Source organism: Prionailurus viverrinus, chromosome C1 (assembly GCF_022837055.1).
Source record: "Prionailurus viverrinus isolate Anna chromosome C1, UM_Priviv_1.0, whole genome shotgun sequence".
Classification (NCBI taxonomy): domain Eukaryota; kingdom Metazoa; phylum Chordata; class Mammalia; order Carnivora; family Felidae; genus Prionailurus; species Prionailurus viverrinus.
In genome coordinates this window covers 136,144,776-136,160,118 of record NC_062568.1, presented here as the reverse complement: position 1 = coordinate 136,160,118, position 15,343 = coordinate 136,144,776, and the positions used below count along the sequence as shown (strand labels likewise).

At 39.6% G+C, this 15,343-nt stretch overlaps 1 protein-coding gene across 1 annotated transcript in view; it reads left to right on the top strand.

Annotated features, from left to right (window-relative positions):
• CC1H1orf146 (chromosome C1 C1orf146 homolog) overlaps nt 1–15,343 on the top strand; it is a 95,374-nt gene that overhangs the window by 20,144 nt on the left and 59,887 nt on the right. The window lies entirely within an intron of this gene.

Here is a 15,343-nt window from a genome sequence, read left to right as displayed (position 1 = left end):
CTGCCTGGAAGAAATGACCTTGATACCAACATTCTAAGAGCAATTATGGTACATTATGGAAGAGGGTATCACTTTCTGTGTGTATGTATTCCCTTATCCTCCCGTTTTTAGAAAAATCCACTTTCAGTTGCACCTGTAGTCCCCCGTCAAAGACTATCAGACTACCCTCTCCAGAGAAAGAACCTCTGATTCGCTGAAGTCAGGGAGGAGGAGTCACCTGGCTATGAGTAGGGCATCTTGGATTCTGAATGCTTCTTAAACAGGCTTTCAGGGGGCGCCTGGGTGGCTCAGTCGGTTAAGCGTCTGACTTCGGCTCAGGTCATTATCTCACAACTCGTGAGTTCGAGCCCCGCGTCAGGCTCTGTGCTGACAGCTCAGAGCCTGGAGCCTGTTTCAGATTATGTGTCTCCCTCTCTCTCTCTGACCCTCCCCCATTCATGCTCTGTCTCTCTCTGTCTCTCTCTGTCTCAAAAGTAAATAAACGTTTAAAAAAAAAAAAACAGGCTTTCAATAATTCTGCCTCTAAGTCACACCTCTGATACACCAGACACTCTGAAACAAATTTCTAAACCTCTGGGAGTTCTGAGTTGCTTTCTGACTCTCCCCAATGCTGAGCTAGGCTTTACCTTTCTTGGATTTATTAGGTTAATTGTCACTCCTTCTTTTGCTTCCAGTTTCCAAAATTGTTTTATGACCTCTACCATTCTCTTTTTTATTTCATGGTGTATACTTTTTATTTTTCTTTAAATATCTTTTTTTCTTTAAATATCTTCAACATCATTTATAAGATTAAATTTGTTAATTTTCTCATTTTGTTTTAGATTTTTATGTTTTAACCTTCCTTCTTTTGTGTCTTTTTTTCTACAAATCAGATTTCATTTGCTTTTCTCTAATGTTTAGAAAATTAGTATTCTAACTCCCCCATGCAGTTAACACTATTTTCCCTAAAACATTTTTTACCTTATATTTCTCCAGTCCACAAGAATCCAATGTGTAATGACATCTTTAGAGTTTCCCCTATTGGAAATGAGAAATTAGCACACCTCTCTCTCCACCACTTTCCTCTTACCTTATGTCCTTTGTTTACTCCTCTCTCTGATATTGTTTAGATGTTTTGAGTGTTTGGATCCAGATTATCATTCTGAATTTTTACATGATGTGTCTTCCCTTTTAAGAGTAATTTTGACTTTTGTTTTAGCCCAGTTCTCCAGAAAATAGAACCTAAGGCAAAGCTTGTGGAACTCATGTTTTATCAGAGGGTTCAATCCTAGGGAAGCAACAGTGAGGAAGAAAGTAAAGTAAAAAGGGAAGGAGGGAAGCAAATACAAGGAGGCAAGCTATGCTCAGCTTCATGAGAAACAGTTGCTTGCTTGGTCACACAGTACACCTTTGGAGAGGCTAATGGTGCTTCTGAATCTTAGAACAATAAGGGGGAAGAAGGGTGAAAATTTATGTGCTTGCTCTTCCCTATTTTCTCTTCATTGCACCATAGGAGTTAATTCCTACATACTTACAGACTGTGACCTGGGCACCTATTGGCAGCTACTGGAGAAGCCAGGGCCCCTCTCCATGGATCTCATTGGGCCAATACAGCTCCCACTGTAGCATATATGATGGAGCCCATGCCAAAATTAGCCTTCCTGCCTGGGAAAGCTGATCCAGTTGGTGGTGTCAGAAGACAAAATCCAGTTGGAGGAATCAGGAGTTATTATTGTAGGAATGGCAAGAGCCTTTGAATGGGCTGCTTGGGCTGGGAAGCTGAGCAAATACTGAAACCAGGGAAACAAAGGGTCAAAAGGATCTGAAGAGGTGCATAAATTAATGCATTACATCTGTGTTTAGCTTTTGTGACTATATTAATAAGTCTTTATATGTATGTCTTCATTTAACCCATTTGAGTGCTCATTGCCTGTCCTTACCTCTCAGTTAGTTGAAAATAGCTTGGAATAATTATCTCCTATAATTTAGTGTGGCAGCACAGAAGTCTGAAGTGAACATGGTTTTCTTGTGCTTTCTAGGAAACATCTTTTATTTCCTTCACAGATCTTTGTAGATTTTTTTCTGGAGCCTTGTAATTTAAAAACATTCTCAGGCTTGTCTAGATATAGGTCTTTGTCATTTATTTTTGCCAAAAACATGGCTATTTCTTTCTGTCTGCATCTATGGGCTTTCTATTCTCATCAGGAAAGTGTCCTTCCCATCATATATTTGATTTTCTTCCACTTGTTTTAGTCTCTTCTTCATGAATACCAATTGTCTTTTCTGTTTCCCTACTTTTATCTGTTCCACCTACCTCTTATCTTTATCTGTTCACCAGGAGTGTCTCAAGTAACCCTCATTATTTATTCAATATTCTTGCAGAGTCAAGTCTTTCTTCATTGCCACTGGGGATTTTAATTCTGTGGTTGCGTTATTTTTGTATAATTCCCTGTCCTTTATTTTATTCATAACATTCTCTTGAGTTTCCATTTCATCCTGTTTATATCTTTCTTCTCACACTTTATGGATGCAAGTTTTTAGAACACACATGGCTTTTTGTACTCTATTAAGGATGCAAATAGTCTCTGGAAGCTTTCTTTTGGATAATGCAGTAGATCATTTTTATGCTTTTCCTTTCAGTCTTTATGGTGCCATTTCCTTTCCCTTGTTCTGAAATATTTTTTCATAGGTTCCATGTTGATTTTTTCTCTTCTTTTACTCACTTTTCTGTAAGAGTCCTCAGACTTAAGTGTTTATCAACAGATAGAATTGTATGTTTCTTTTGGTCCTGTTCCCTTTCCACTTGTATATGTGTCAGATCTTATTTCAATTTCTATGTCTACTAATCATTGACCTATTGAACTTTCCCTGTACTGGCTGTTCTTATACTATTGTCTAATTTTTTGTTAGAAGATTTTGAAATGACAGAGTACATAAAAAACTACAAAATTCTCAGTTTTCACTGCTCTTGGGTCGTCTCTCTGCTCCTCCCTACAATGCTATATATTGGGACAATACACTTCTCATCATGCAGCCTGCTCCCTCCTTCCTGCTCAACTGTTTCCTTCTAGCTCTCTATGGATGTAGTACGAGAGAGATAGTAGAGGTAAAGGGAAGAAGAAATAAAGAGGTAATTAATATAACTCTGGCTGTTTCCTAAGGCAAGGGGAAAAAAAGCAAAAATAAACAATTGGGATTACATTAAACTAAAAAAATTTGGTGCAGTGAAAGAAACTACCAACAAAACAAAAAGGCAACCTACTGAATGGGAGAAGGTATTCGCAAATGATATATCTGACAAGGGGTTAATATCCAAAATATACATTGGGTCACCTGGGTGGCTCGGTCGGTTAAGCGTCTGACTTCAGCTCAGGTCATGATCTTGCAGTCTGTGAGTTAGAGCCCCGCTTCGGGCTCTGTGCTGACAGCTCAGAGCCTGGAGCCTACTTTGGATTCTGTGTCCCCGCCTCTCTCTGCCCCTTTCCCACTTGTGCTCTGTCTCTCAAAAATAAATAAATGTTAAAAAAAAATCCAAAATATATAAAGAACCTATACAACTTAACCCCCCCCCCAAAAAAAAAAACTAATTAAAAAATGAGCAGAAGAGCTGAATAGTCATTTTTCCACAAAAGATGTACAGGCGGCTAACAGACACATGAAATGCTGTTCAGTAGCACTTGCCATCAGGGAAATGAAAATCAAAACCACAATGAGTTATTCCCTCACACCAGTCAGAATGGCTAGTATCAAAAAGACAAGAAATAGAAAATGTTGGCAAGGATGTGGAGAAAAGGAAACCCATATCCCCTGTTGGTGGGAATGTAAATTGGTACAGACACAATGGGAAAAAGTATGGGGGTTCCTCAAAAAGATTAAAATAACAATCACATGATTCAGTAATTCTAATGGTGGGTATTTACCAGAAGAAAATGAAAACACTAATTCAAAAAGATACATGCACCCCTAAGTTTATTGCAGTATTATTTATAATAGCCAAAATATGGAAGCACCCTAATTGTCCATCAAGAGAAACAAATGTCCATCATATATATATATATATATATATATATACACACACACACATATATATATGAATATTACTCAGCCATAAAAAGAGTGAAATCTTGCCATTCACAATAACATGGATGGACCTAGAATATATTAAGCTAGGTGAAATAAGTCAGACAGAAATAGATAAATAGCATAAGATTTCACTTATATGTGGAATCTAAAAAAACAAATGAACAAACAAAAAGCCAGACTCAGAAACTCATAAATACAGGGAACAAACTCAAACTGGTGGTTACCAGAGGGGAGAGGGTTGTGGGGATGGTTGAAATAGGTGAAGAAGAGTAAGATGTACAGACTCCTAGTTATAAAATAAGTAAGTCACGGGGATGGGAAGTACAGCAATAGGAAATATAGTCAGTAATATCATAATAGCTTTGTATGGTGACAGATGATAATTATACTTATTGTGGTGAGCATGTCATAATGTATATAATTGTCGAATCACTATGTTGTAAACCTGAAATTAATATAATATTGCATTGTCAATTATACCTCAATTAAAAAAAAAGAGCTCTGGCTGCCTCAAAAAGCAGTGCATACCTGGTAAAAGTGGTAACCACAAAATTTATAATTGGCACATACACTTGATCTGGTGCAGGGACAGAGATAGATATTATGTATTTTTTAAATCCCTTTTTATATGATAAAACTTGATTATGCTTTGAAGGGTAGGAATTTCTTTATCCAGTTCAAAATGCCTTAAATTCAGGAATGTTTATGTTCTCAAGACGTAGTTTTTGCTGCTGTGTTGAATTTTCCTCTAGGTTGCTTTTATATTACGACTGAGAACTGAGGGCAATTTCCCTTGCCTAAAAACAAGAATCTGTCGAAGTGTCTAAACTTTGAGGAATTAACCATTAAATTACAGCCACACTCAATAATCACATTAAACCAACAGTAGCTACAACACAAGGGATTATCACTGACAGTTGAGAGCTCAGGAGAGATTTAAATCAGAGGATGAATAGAACCAGTGTGGTAGGAGTGCAAAAATTCTTTCTTAATGTCTGAATAAAGAACTGAATATATTTTGCTTTATCTAAACCATATACATACATGCCAAACCTATTTTTAAAAAGCTTTTAAAGCCAAACAACCAGCTATTTTTATTTAAAAAAAATTTTGTAATGTTTATTTATTTTTGAGAGAGAGAGAGAGACAGAGTGCGAGCAGGGGGAGAACAGAGAGAGGGAGACACAGAATCCGAAGCAGGCTTCAGGCAATAAACTGTTTACATCCAATCATTTAAAAATAGGAATTTATATACATGGTGAGTTTTGAGAATATAGTACTGTATCAGTTCCTGTATCAACGACAATTGGGGAAAGGCTAGATTTGAAAACAGCCACTTTTCTTTCATCAGATTTCCTCTACATTCCCTTAGTCTTTGTGTATGTGTGTGTTTCCTTTTGAGAGTTTAGAACATCAAGGTCAGAATGTCAGGAATGAAGCAGATAACAAAAAGAACATCCAGTAGAGCCTCAAAAGAAAATGCTTGTTCAATATTTGCAACTGACTAAAAGGGAAAAATATTGAAGTATATTGACTATCATAGATCTATCAAAGCATTCAAGCCACTAAGTAGATTAGAAGGTTTGCTGCTGCTTATGAAACTGAGACATCTCACAAAAACATTAAGCTATTCTTTGCACTGTCTCATAACAGCTTGTCATTCTACAACTAATGTGGAAATATGGCATTGCAAGGTTTATGAAATATATATATTTTTATTGATTCTATGCTTTCAAGTTCAAGCTTACATTTTCCATTCAGGAATAAATAATTTACAGAATTAATTTTTCATTATAACTTTCTCACAGCTGCTGAATTAGGGATGTTCTGAAACTAAACATGAATGTAAATTGAACATATTTCTGTGTAGGAATTCTAGGGAGTAATGAATCATAGAGTTGAGCTGTTATAGAACTGCCAAATATATCTGTGTAGTCAGTTTCAATATATTTGGACCTGAATTGTGTAGATGACCTTTAAAAGCACAACTCAAACAGGCTTATTTATTCTGTTAATAAATGAATCACAGTAATACATAAGACTCCCAAATGAAAACTTGTTAGCAGGGTTAGCTGCTGAACATTTATTTCAAGTAAACACCTCTCAGACAAATTAGCCTGAACCAGAAGACCAAAGCTTGAAATAAATTAGTTCAAGCCTAACAGTAATAAGGCTAAGAATCTTAATAAAAATAGAAGACCCTTTGGTACTGTTCATATTATGGCTACTAACATTCAATGAAGTCTGATATGTTATCACTGAGACACAAACTAGAAGGTGCTTTATATGTCAGGGTGAATGATACTTCAACATTTAACTAGATTTATTAGTGCTTATTAGGTACCAGACATTGTTCTAGGTGCTAGGGATTCATCAGCAAACAAAACAGACAAAAGTCCATGCTCTTGTGGAGTTTACATTCTAGTGAGAGAAGAAAGGCTATAAACAAACAAACAAAAAAACATAATATGTAATATGTTAGAAGGTAGCAAATGACATGAAAAATAAACAAACAAACCCAGCAGGTTAAGAGAGATCAGCAGTGATTCTAATTTTAAATGAGGATGTCAAGGTGGGCTTTATTGGGAAGACAACAGTTGAGCTAAGTAAGATTTGAAGGAGGGGAAACAGAGAGTGAACTATGAATATATCTGGTTCAAAAGCCCTGAAGCAGAAGCATGCCTAGATATGAGGACAGGAAGGTCTGAAACAGAATGTATCTGGGACAGAAAAAGTAAGTTAGAAAAATAGTAGTAGAAGGGGTTTAGATAGGTAATAGGGTAACTGGCTGACTTAGGCCATTGTCAGTCATCAGAAGGACTTAAGCTTTAATTCTGACTTCTATTTTAATAAGATTACCCTGGCTGCTATGTTGAAAAAGGACTGTAAGGGGCAAGGCATAAATAGGAAGATCTGTTAGGAGGTGATAGCAATAATCCAGGTGATTGGTGATGGTGGTTCAGACTAGGGAGGTGGTGAGGATATGGATATATTTTGAAGGTACAGGCCACAAGATATCCTGATGGGTGAGGTGAGGCATATAAGAAACAAGCAAGGTATTTATATTTCACAACATGAAAAGTGTGAGTTATTAGCTGCGATGGGGAAGACTAGGGGTGGTATAGGTTTGCAGAGGGAAATTAGTTCAGCTTTAGAAGTGTGAAATTTAAGATGTCTTTTAGTGGAAATATTAAATAGGAAGCTCCTTATACCAGCTGGAGTCCAGGGGAAAGGCTAAAGCTGGAGATACAAATTTGGGATTTGTCAGCATATGGATTATATCTAAAGCCATGAATTGATGAGATCACCAAGGGAGTGAATATAGCCAGAGAAGAAAAGAGGTCTAAGGACTGTATTGGGGGTTTTCCTACAAGGTTGGGTATTGAAGAAAAAAAAAGTGGCCAGTGAGGTACAGGAAAACCATGGTATGGGGTAAGAAGTATTTCCAAGAGGAGAAAGGGGTCAACTGTGACAAATGGTTAAGTAAAATTGGTATTGAAAATTGCTGGATTTAACAATGACCATGACAAGAGCAATTTCTTTGGCATGGTGGAAATGAAAAAGGCAGCCTCCTTATAGTAAATGTAAGAAAGAATTAGAGAAGAGGTATTAGAAACAGAAATTATAGACAATCCTTTTTAGTTTTACTATAAAAGAGAGTAGAAGAATGGATGGTTAGCTAGAATGCAAAGAGGGAACAAAAGATTTTAAGATGGGAGAAATAATGACATATTTATTTCCTAATGGGAATGGTCCAGTACAGACGAGAAAACTGATGTTGTAAGAGAGACAGGAGAAAATTGTTGGAACTATGTTCTTGAGTAAACAAGAAGAGATGAGATCTAGTGTCCATCTGCAGGGTTGACCTTCTTTAAGAGCATGCACAGTTAATCTACCAAGACTGGGAGGAAAACAAAATCTGTGGGTAGAGATGATGATTGATGGGTAGATGTGCTCATGAGCCTCAGTGGAAAGTTCACCTTTGGATGCTTTGATTTCTCTCATTTAAATAGTAAGGAAGACCTTCAGCTGAAAGTAGGGATGAGGAAAAGGTGCTAGAGAATTAAGGAAAGGAGAAGGTATGAAACAGTTATGCAGGACAGTGGGAGAAGGAATGGACTGGCCAGATGACATTAAAGGAACATTTGAATAACAATAGCATGTTAAACATATTGAGTGCTTGTTTTAGGCACTGCTTTAGAAGGCTTACATATATCGATCTATGATATATGTATAGCACACTTATTATTCTTAGTTTAAGATAAGAAAACCGAGAGGGGTGCCTGGGTGGCTCACTTGGTTAAGCATCCAACTTCGGCTCAGGTCATGATCTCTCAGTCCATGAGTTCGAGCCCCACATCAGGCTCTGTGCTGACAGCTTGGAGCCTGAAGGCTTCTTCAGATCCTGTGTCTCCCTCTTTCTCTGCCCCTCTCCTTCTCTCTCTGTCCCTCCCCCACTCACACTGTCTCTTTCTCTCAAAAATGAATACATGTTAAAAGACATTTAAAAAAGAGATTGGTAAGGAAATTTTAAAAAAAGAAAAAAAAATAAGAAAACCAAGAAGCTGTCACTTATCTGTGTTCACATAGCTAAGTTAACGGTGGAGCCATGATAGGAAACTAGGCTGTTTGACTCCAGACACTAGGCTATTTTTCTTCACAATCAAATATTTGTTGATTGAAAAAATGAAGGATAAATTAAAGGAAGGAAGGATGAACTATCAATGCTATCTCCACAGTCTGTGGCTTTTTGCTAAATCATTTTTATACTTATGTAACCTAAATGACGTTTTCCAGATCTTATAACTGGATCTTTGTGCAGAGAAGGAACTGTAGTGGTAGGGATGTGGCCCAGACATCTGATAGATTTAGGTTTGAATCTCAGCCGCTCTTTTTTTACTAGCTATATCACTTTGGCCAACTAAATCACTCTGAGCCCTAGTTCCCTCATCTTTAAAATGAGAATAACGTATACTTTATAGCATTTATGGAGCAGATTAATAGAATCATGTATGCAAAGTATCTGGTATAGTACTTGGTACAATGCAGGTTTTCAGTAAGATTAGTTTGCTTTTCCCTCTCTGTTCTGGTCAGTTGCCCAGAGCTTCAGTATCCTCCCCAGAATGGACCCTTCTTTGCACTTGCCAGTTTCACTACCAGAACTAGAGTCTCTGCTCTCATTCCAGCTAAATCTCCTTGTGGTATTACAGGTAGAAAGGGAAGGCTATCCTGCACTCTTACTTGTTGGGAGCCTCGGCAGTTCACTCTTGGAGGTCTCTCCTACCCCTTTACAATTAGCCAGCTAGAAACATGAGGGCCTTCCAAGAAGGGTCCTCTGGCAACCTAACCTTCCTGCCCCCACCAGCAGCTGAGTCAATTCCTTGAGTGCCCAAATCCACAGGTGTGGCTGGAGTCAGGTCTTGATTAATCTGACCTGCCCTGTCCTGGCTTTAACAAACTGTCCAACAGGGGCAGCGAAAGAGTGCCCCTAATTTTAATAATATCAGATATACAAGTCAAAATTTACAAAATAGTTACTGTAGGGAATAATGAATCCGTATTATAAGCGTGCTCCAAAGGATTTTTTCTGGAGCACTATTTTTCTTCCCAGCAATACATATTTTACTAAGGAAGACATAGTTTTGCATCCTAACCATTAAGCTCTAGACAAGTGGTGGCTTTTTCTTTTTCAATTTTTACAATTGTGAACACCAGCGCATAATAATTTGCTGAGTTTCGAGTTGCGGCAAGATGGCGGCTTAGGAGGACGCTGGGCTCACCGCACGTCCTGCTGATCACTTAGATTCCATCTACACCTGCCTAAATAACCCAGAAAACCGCCAGAGGATTAGCAGAACAGAGTCGCCGGAGCCAAACGCAGACGAGAGGCCCACGGAAGAGGGTAGGAAGGGCGGCGAGGCGGTGCGCGCTCCACGGACTGGCGGGAGGGAGCCGGGGCGGAGGGGCGGCTCGCCGGCCAAGCAGAGCCCCCTAGTCGGGCTTGCAAAAGCGGAGGGGCCGGGCGGACTGTGTTCCGACAGCAAGCGCGACTTAGCGTCTGGGAGGTCAGAAATTAACAGCTCTGCTCGGAAAGCGGGAAGGCTGGAGGACAAAGGGAGGGAGAGCTGCTGAGCCCCCTGACAACAGAGCTCAGTTTGGTGGGGAACAAAGGCGCTCGCCAGCGCCATTTCCCCCGCCCATCCCCCAGCCGAAATCCCAAAGGGAACCGGTTCCTGCCAGGGAACTTGCTCGCTCCGCGCAAACACCCAACTCTGCGCTTCTGCGGAGCCAAACCTCCGGCAGCGGCAGCGGATCTGACTCCCTCCCGCTGCCACAGGGCCCCTCCTGAAGTGGATCACCTAAGGAGAAGCGATCTAAGCCTGCCCCTCCTGCCCCCGAGCACCTTGCCTACCCACCCCAGCTAATACGCCAGATCTCCAGCATCACAAGCCTGGCAGGGTGCAAGTAGCCCAGACGAGCCACACCACCCCACAGTGAATCCCGCCCCTAGGAGAGGGGAAGAGAAGGCACACACCAGTCTGACTGTGGCCCCAGCGGTGGGCTGGGGGCAGACATCCGGTCTGACTGCGGCCCCGCCCACCAACTCCAGGTATACACCACAGCACAGGGGAAGTGCCCTGCAGGTCCTCACCACACCAGGGACTATCCAAAATGACCAAGTGGAAGAACTCCCCTCAGAAGAATCTCCAGGAAATAACAACAGCTAATGAGCTGATCAAAAAGGATTTAAATAATATAACAGAAAGTGAATTTAGAATAATAGTCATAAAATTAATCGCTGGGCTTGAAAACAGTATACAGGACAGCAGAGAATCTCTTGCTACAGAGATCAAGGGACTAAGGAACAGTCACGAGGAGCTGAAAAACGCTTTAAACGAAATGCATAACAAAATGGAAACCACCACAGCTCGGCTTGAAGAGGCAGAGGAGAGAATAGGTGAACTAGAAGATAAAGTTATGGAAAAAGAGGAAGCTGAGAAAAAGAGAGATAAAAAAATCCAGGAGTATGAGGGGAAAATTAGAGAATTAAGTGATACACTAAAAAGAAATAATATACGCATAATTGGTATCCCAGAGGAGGAAGAGAGAGGGAAAGGTGCTGAAGGGGTACTTGAAGAAATCATAGCTGAGAACTTCCCTGAACTGGGGAAGGAAAAAGGCATTGAAATCCAAGAGGCACAGAGAACTCCCTTCAGACGTAACTTGAATCGATCTTCTGCACGACATATCATAGTGAAACTGGCAAAATACAAGGATAAAGAGAAAATTCTGAAAGCAGCAAGGGGTAAACGTGCCCTCACATATAAAGGGAGACCTATAAGACTCGTGACTGATCTCTCTTTTGAAACTTGGCAGGCCAGAAAGAATTGGCAAGAGATTTTCAGGGTGCTAGACAGAAAAAATATGCAGCCAAGAATCCTTTATCCAGCAAGTCTGTCATTTAGAATAGAAGGAGAGATAAAGGTCTTCCCAAACAAACAAAAACTGAAGGAATTTGTCACCACTAAACCAGCCCTACAAGAGATCCTAAGGGGGACCCTGTGAGACAAAGTCCCAGAGACATCACTATAAGCATAAAACATACAGATATCACAATGACTCTAAACCCGTATCTTTCTATAATAACACTGAATGTAAATGGATTAAATGCGCCAACCAAAAGACATAGGGTATCAGAATGGATAAAAAAACAAGACCCATCTATTTGCTGTCTACAAGAGACTCATTTTAGACCTGAGGACACCTTTAGATTGAGAGTGAGGGGATGGAGAACTATTTATCATGCGACTGGAAGCCAAAAGAAAGCTGGAGTAGCCATACTTATATCAGACAAACTAGACTTTAAATTAAAGGCTGTAACAAGAGATGAAGAAGGACATTATATAATAGTTACAGGGTCTATCCATCAGGAAGAGCTAACAATTATCAATGTCTATGCACCGAATACCGGAGCCCCCAAATATATAAAACAATTACTCATAAACATAAGCAACCTTATTGATAAGAATGTGGTAATTGCAGGGGACTTTAATACACCACTTACAGAAATGGATAGATCAACTAGACACACGGTCAATAAAGAAACAAGGGCCCTGAATGAGACATTGGATGAGATGGACTTGACAGATATATCTAGAACTCTGCATCCCAAAGCAACAGAATATACTTTCTTCTCGAGTGCACATGGAACATTCTCCAAGATAGATCATATACTGGGTCACAAAACAGCCCTTCATAAGTTTACAAGAATTGAAATTATACCATGCTTACTTTCAGACCACAATGCCATGAAGCTTGAAATCAACCACAGGAAAAAGTCTGGAAAACCTCCAAAAGCATGGAGGTTAAAGAACACCCTACTAACGAATGAGTGGGTCAACCAGGCAATTAGAGAAGAAATTAAAAAATATATGGAAACAAACGAAAATGAAAATACAACAATCCAAACGCTTTGGGACGCAGCAAAGGCAGTCCTGAGAGGAAAATACATTGCAATCCAGGCCTATCTCAAGAAACAAGAAAAATCCCAAATACAAAATCTAACAGCACACCTAAAGGAACTAGAAGCAGAACAGCAAAGGCAGCCTAAGCCCAGCAGAAGAAGAGAAATAATAAAGATCAGGGCAGAAATAAACAATATAGAAACTAAAAAAACTGTAGAGCAGATCAACAAAACCAAGAGTTGGTTTTTTGAAAAAATAAACAAAATTGACAAACCTCTAGCCAGGCTTCTCAAAAAGAAAAGGGAGATGACCCAAATAGATAAAATCATGAATGAAAATGGAACTATTACAACCAATCCCTCAGAGATACAAACAATTATCAGGGAATACTATGAAAACTTATATGCCAACAAATTGGACAACCTGGAAGAAATGGACGAATTCCTGAACACCCACACGCTTCCAAAACTCAATCAGGAGGAAATAGAAAGCTTGAACAGACCCATAACCAGCGAAGAAATTGAATCGGTTATCAAAAATCTCCCAACAAATAAGAGTCCAGGACCAGATGGCTTCCCAGGGGAGTTCTACCAGACGTTTAAAGCAGAGATAATACCTATCCTTCTCAAGCTATTCCAAGAAATAGAAAGGGAAGGAAAACTTCCAGACTCATTCTATGAAGCCAGTATTACTTTGATTCCTAAACCAGACAGAGACCCAGTAAAAAAAGAGAACTACAGGCCAATATCCCTGATGAATATGGATGCAAAAATTCTCAATAAGATACTAGCAAATCGAATTCAACGGCATATAAAAAGAATTATTCACCATGATCAAGTGGGATTCATTCCTGGGATGCAGGGCTGGTTCAACATTCGCAAATCAATCAACGTGATACATCACATTAACAAAAAAAGAGAGAAGAACCATATGATCCTGTCAATCGATGCAGAAAAGGCCTTCGACAAAATCCAGCACCCTTTCTTAATAAAAACCCTTGAGAAAGTCGGGATAGAAGGAACATACTTAAAGATCATAAAAGCCATTTATGAAAAGCCCACAGCTAACATCATCCTCAACGGGGAAAAACTGAAAGCTTTTTCCCTGAGATCAGGAACACGACAAGGATGCCCACTCTCACCGCTGCTGTTTAACATAGTGCTGGAAGTTCTAGCATCAGCAATCAGACAACAAAAGGAAATCAAAGGCATCAAAATTGGCAAAGATGAAGTCAAGCTTTCGCTTTTTGCAGATGACATGATATTATACATGGAAAATCCGATAGACTCCACCAAAAGTCTGCTAGAACTGATACAGGAATTCAGCAAAGTTGCAGGCTACAAAATCAATGTACAGAAATCAGTTGCATTATTATACACTAACAATGAAGCAACAGAAAGACAAATAAAGAAACTGATCCCATTCACAATTGCACCAAGAAGCATAAAATACCTAGGAATAAATCTAACCAAAGATGTAAAGGATCTGTATGCTGAAAACTATAGAAAGCTTCTGAAGGAAATTGAAGAAGATTTAAAGAAATGGAAAGACATTCCCTGCTCATGGATTGGAAAAATAAATATTGTCAAAATGTCAATACTACCCAAAGCTATCTACACATTCAATGCAATCCCAATCAAAATTGCACCAGCATTCTTCTCGAAACTAGAACAAGCAATCCTAAAATTCATATGGAACCACAAAAGGCCCCGAATAGCCAAAGGAATTTTGAAGAAGAAGACCAAAGCAGGAGGCATCACAATCCCAGACTTTAGCCTCTACTACAAAGCTGTCATCATCAAGACAGCATGGTATTGGCACCAAAACAGACACATAGACCAATGGAATAGAATAGAAACCCCAGAACTAGACCCACAAACGTATGGCCAACTCATCTTTGACAAAGCAGGAAAGAACATCCAATGGAAAAAAGACAGCCTCTTTAACAAATGGTGCTGGGAGAACTGGACAGCAACATGCAGAAGGTTGAAACTAGACCACTTTCTCACACCATTCACAAAAATAAACTCAAAATGGATAAAGGACCTAAATGTGAGACAGGAAACCATCAAAACCTTAGAGGAGAAAGCAGGAAAAGACCTCTCTGACCTCAGCCGTAGCAATCTCTTACTCGACACATCCCCAAAGGCAAGGGAATTAAAAGCAAAAGTGAATTACTGGGACCTTATGAAGATAAAAAGCTTCTGCACAGCAAAGGAAACAACCAACAAAACTAAAAGGCAACCAACGGAATGGGAAAAGATATTCGCAAATGACATATCGGACAAAGGGCTAGTATCCAAAATCTATAAAGAGCTCACCAAACTCCACACCCGAAAAACAAATAACCCAGTGAAGAAATGGGCAGAAAACATGAATAGACACTTCTCTAAAGAAGACATCCGGATGGCCAACAGACACATGAAAAGATGTTCAGCGTCGCTCCTTATCAGGGAAATACAAATCAAAACCACACTCAGGTATCACCTCACGCCAGTCAGAGTGGCCAAAATGAACAAATCAGGAGACTATAGATGCTGGAGAGGATGTGGAGAAACGGGAACCCTCTTGCACTGTTGGTGGGAATGCAAATTGGTGCAGCCGCTCTGGAAAGCAGTGTGGAGGTTCCTCAGAAAATTAAAAATAGACCTACCCTATGACCCAGCAATAGCACTGCTAGGAATTTATCCAAGGGATACAGGAGCACTGATGCATAGGGCCACTTGTACCCCAATGTTCATAGCAGCACTCTCAACAATAGCCAAATTATGGAAAGAGCCTAAATGTCCATCAACTGATGAATGGATAAAGAAATT